Here is a 5,000-nt window from a genome sequence, read left to right as displayed (position 1 = left end):
CAAGGGAGCTAGGCAGAAACCCATGCCTAGGGTCCTGGAGCCCAGGGGCCGCGGGAAAGTCTGTGGAGAGCCGCTGTTGCCCTGGATGAAATGAGAAAAAAGGTGAAAAAATGGCAAAGTGTCAAGGGAGAAATTCAGAAACCCATGCCTAGGGTCCTGGAGCCAAGGGGCCGCGGGAAAGTCTGTGGAGAGCCGCTGTGTCCCTGGATGAAATGAGAAAAAAGGTGAAAAAATGGCAAAGTGTCAAGGGAGCTAGGCAGAAACCCATGCCTAGGGTCCTGGAGCCCAGGGGCCGCGGGAAAGTCTGTGGAGAGCCGCTGTGTCCCTGGATGAAATGAGAAAAAGGGTGGAAAAATGGCAAAGTGTCAAGGGAGCTAGGCAGAAACCCATGCCGAGCTGCCTGGAGCCCAGGGGCGGCTGTAAAGTCTGTGGAGTGCCGCTGTGTCCCTGGATGAAATGAGAAAAAGGGTGAAAAAATGGCAAAGTGTCAAGGGAGAAATTCAGAAACTCAGGCCGAGCTGCCTGGAGCCCAGGGGCGGCTGCAAAGTCTGTGGAGAGCCGCTGTGTCCCTGGATGAAATGAGAAAAAGGGTGGAAAAATGGCAAAGTGTCAAGGGAGCTAGGCAGAAACCCATGCCGAGCTGCCTGGAGCCCAGGGGCGGCTGTAAAGTCTGTGGAGTGCCGCTGTGTCCCTGGATGAAATGAGAAAAAGGGTGAAAAAATGGCAAAGTGTCAAGGGAGAAATTCAGAAACTCAGGCCGAGCTGCCTGGAGCCCAGGGGCGGTTCTAAAGTGTGTGGAGAGCCGCTGTGTCCCTGGATGAATTGAGAAAAAGGGTGAAAAAATGGCAAAGTGTCAAGGGAGAAATTCAGAAACTCAGGCCGAGCTGCCTGGAGCCCAGGGGCGGTTCTAAAGTGTGTGGAGAGCCGCTGTGTCCCTGGATGAATTGAGAAAAAGGGTGAAAAAATGGCAAAGTGTCAAGGGAGCTAGGCAGAAACCCATGCCTAGGGTCCTGGAGCCCAGGGGCGGCTGCAAAGTCTGTGGAAAGCCGCTGTTGCCCTGGATGAAATGAGAAAAAGGGTGAAAAAATGGCAAAGTGTCAAGGGAGCTAGGCAGAAACCCATGCCTAGGGTCCTGGAGCCCAGGGGCCGCGGGAAAGTCTGTGGAGAGCCGCTGTGCCCCTGGATGAAATGAGAAAAAGGGTGAAAAAATGGCAAAGTGTCAAGGGAGCTAGGCAGAAACCCATGCCTAGGGTCCTGGAGCCCAGGGGCCGCGGGAAAGTCTGTGGAGAGCCGCTGTGTCCCTGGATGAAATGAGAAAAAAGGTGAAAAAATGGCAAAGTGTCAAGGGAGCTAGGCAGAAACCCATGCCTAGGGTCCTGGAGCCCAGGGGCCGCGGGAAAGTCTGTGGAGAGCCGCTGTGTCCCTGGATGAAATGAGAAAAAAGGTGAAAAAGTAACAAAGTGTCAAGGGAGAAATTCAGAAACCCAGGCCGAGCTGCCTGGAGCCTCAAAGCGGATAGAAATAGCGTGGAGAGCCGCTGTTAAGCCAGACGCCCTCTGGCGGACACAGGCAGGAGTTGCAGTAAATGCATTGAAGTCAATGGGCGAGAGTACCCAATGCGCCAAAAAAGTGCTGAAAATATGACAAAGTGTCAAATGAATGGGAGTCAATGGGCGAGAGTACCCAATGCACAAAAAAAGTGCTGAAAATATGACAAAGTGTCAAATGAATGGGAGTCAATGGGCGAGAGTACCCAATGCGCCAAAAAAGTGCTGAAAATATGACAAAGTGTCAAATGAATGGGAGTCAATGGGCGAGAGTACCCAATGCACAAAAAAAGTGCTGAAAATATGACAAAGTGTCAAATGAATGGGAGTCAATGGGCGAGAGTACCCAATGCACAAAAAAAGTGCTGAAAAAGTCCACACGAGCCTAGTCAGAAATGCAGGCCGAGGCGGCTGGAGCCCCAAAGCGGCTATAAAAAGCGTGGAGAGCCGCTGTCGCCCCGGAGAAACGGAGAAAAAGTGCTGAAAAAAGGCCCACGTCCTAACGGACCTAGGCGGAAGTGCAGGCGAGGCGGCAGGAGTCTGAAAACCGCTATAAAAAGCGTGGAGAGCCGCTGTCGCCCCGGAGAAACGTAGAAAAAGTGCTGAAAAAAGGCCTAAATCCTAACGGACCTAGGCGGAAGTGCAGGCGAGGCGGCAGGAGTCTGAAAACGGCTATAAAATGCGTGGAGAGCCGCTGTCGCCCCGGAGAAACGGAGAAAAAGTGCTGAAAAAAGGCCTAAATCCTAACGGACCGAGGCGGAAGTGCAGGCGAGGCGGCAGGAGTCTGAAAACGGCTATAAAATGCGTGGAGAGCCGCTGTCGCCCCGGAGGAACGGAGAAAAAGTGCTGAAAAAAGGCCTAAATCCTAACGGACCGAGGCGGAAGTGCAGGCGAGGCGGCAGGAGTCTGAAAACGGCTATAAAATGCGTGGAGAGCCGCTGTCGCCCCGGAGGAACGGAGAAAAAGTGCTGAAAAAAGGCCTAAATCCTAACGGACCGAGGCGGAAGTGCAGGCGAGGCGGCAGGAGTCTGAAAGCGGCTATAAAACGCGTGGAGAGCCGCTCGGATGATTTTTCAAAGTGTCAAATGAATGGGAGTGAATGGGGCAGAGTACCCAATGTGTAAAAAAAGTGCTGAAAAAACGACAAAGTCCACACGAGCCTAGTCAGAAATGCAGTCCGAGGCGGCTGGAGCCCCAAAGCGGCTATAAAACGCGTGGAGAGCCGCTCGGATGATTTTTCAAAGTGTCAAATGAATGGGAGTGAATGGGGCAGAGTACCCAATGTGTAAAAAAAGTGCTGAAAAAACGACAAAGTCCACACGAGCCTAGTCAGAAATGCAGTCCGAGGCGGCTGGAGCCCCAAAGCGGCTATAAAATGCGTGGAGAGCCGCTCGGATGATTTTTCTAAGTGTGAAATGAATGGGAGTGAATGGGGCGGAGTACCCAATGCGCGAAAAAAGTGCTGAAAAAACGACAAAGTCCACACGAGCCTAGTCAGAAATGAAGGCCGAGGCGGCTGGAGCCCCAAAGCGGCTATAAAATGCGTGGAGAGCCGCTCGGATGATTTTTCTAAGTGTGAAATGAATGGGAGTGAATGGGGCGGAGTACCCAATGCGCGAAAAAAGTGCTGAAAAAACGACAAAGTCCACACGAGCCTAGTCAGAAATGAAGGCCGAGGCGGCTGGAGCCCCAAAGCGGCTATAAAATGCGTGGAGAGCCGCTCGGATGATTTTTCTAAGTGTGAAATGAATGGGAGTGAATGGGGCGGAGTACCCAATGCGCGAAAAAAGTGCTGAAAAAACGACAAAGTGTCAAATGAATGGGAGTGAATGGGCGGAGTACCCAATGCGTGAAAAAAGGTCTGGAAAAACGACAAAGTGTCAAATGAATGGGAGTCAATGGGCGGAGTACCCAATGCGCGAAAAAAGTGCTGAAAAAATGACAAAGTGTCAAATGAATGGGAGTCAATGAGTGTTTTGGTCGACCAGGAAAAAACGCGTTTACGGGAGAGGGTAAATCAGCCGAGAGGGGGGGGGGGGGTATACTTTACCCTCTCCCGTAAATGCCATTTTTCCTGGTTGACCAAAACACCTCCAGCACGATTTCGGAAACCCAGTTTTTAGAAACACTGACCTCCAGGGGAAGTACCGAGAAAAGCACACTTTTGAATCCGCTTTTGACGCACTGAAACACGGACGTGAGCTGGGGCTGTGCCGCTCTTGGAAAACCCCTGGAGGTTATTTTCTAAAACGGGTTTCCGCGTCCCCCGGGCGCCCGTGTTGGGCCGCGCAAGGCGGTCCGGGCTGCCCACCCCATCTGAGTGCCCCGTTGGGCCGCGTGCATGGCAGGCATCCAAGGAAGGCTGATGAGCAGCGGTGATGATGATGATGAGACACCAGCTGCAAATTTGACAAAGTGTCACCTCTCAAGCATTTCCAAGCGTGACACAAACAAAAGGGAACGGGAACTTTTATATGAGTGACTTGTGCTTCTTTTTCTCCAAGTGTCACTCCACAGCTGGCACCCAGGCTGTGTGACGCAGGTGTCCGACGAGGAGCGCCCGCGATGGGCCGCGTCAGGCGGCCCGGGCCGCGCTATCACCTCCGGATGACAACATCCAAAGGAGCACGTTGGTGCTTGCTGGGAGTTTGCGCACGCGATAGGCGACGCCTGGCGGCCCTGGCCGCGCCTCGCCAGCGGGTAATGACGACCGCGAGCGCCATGCTGCGCCGATGGAGCTGTCCGAGGAGCGAGAGCGCCCGCCATGGGCGGCATCCGGCGGCCCCTGGCCGTGCTTCGTCTGCGGGTCGCTCTCCACCTCCGGGTGGCCAATCCGAGGTGTCCGCAAAGTGTGTGCGCTCGCCATGGGCGGCATCCGGCGGCCTCTGGCCGTGCTTCGTCTGCGGGTGCACACTAGGCGCGGTGGCTTTGTCCGCGCTCCACCTCCGGGTGGCGAATCCCAAAAAGCAGCACTTGGGTGCTTCGTAGGTGTCAGAAAAGTGTGTGCGCCCGCCATGGGCGGCATCCGGCGGCCTCTGGCCGTGCTTCGTCTGCGGGCGCACACTCGGAGCGAGGCTGCTGCTCGCTCCGGCGCGGTGGCTGGGTCCGCGCTCCACCTCCGGGTGGCGGAAGGAATCGAAAAGGAGCACTTTGCTGCTTCGCAGGTGTCAGAGGAGTGGGAGCGCCCGCCATGGGCGGCATCCGGCGGCCCCTGGCCGTGCTTCGTCTGCGGGTCGCTCTCCACCTCCGGGTGGCCCACTCCAAAGAAAATAAAAAAGGAGCCCAGCTCACTGGAAGGCAAGCTGAGGCTCCGGCGCGGGTAAGAGGGGCCCGCGCCTCACCTCCGGGTGTCCGACAAAGAGGAGCCGAGTGTGCTCATTGGAGGCCAGTGGGACCTCCGGCGCGGTAGCAGGGCCCGCGCTTCACCTCCGGGTGTCCGACAGAGAGGAGCCG

The sequence above is a fragment of the Dunckerocampus dactyliophorus genome, unplaced genomic scaffold, assembly GCF_027744805.1.
Source record: "Dunckerocampus dactyliophorus isolate RoL2022-P2 unplaced genomic scaffold, RoL_Ddac_1.1 HiC_scaffold_38, whole genome shotgun sequence".
NCBI classification, from domain to species: domain Eukaryota; kingdom Metazoa; phylum Chordata; class Actinopteri; order Syngnathiformes; family Syngnathidae; genus Dunckerocampus; species Dunckerocampus dactyliophorus.
Note: the sequence above shows the minus strand (reverse complement) of the source record.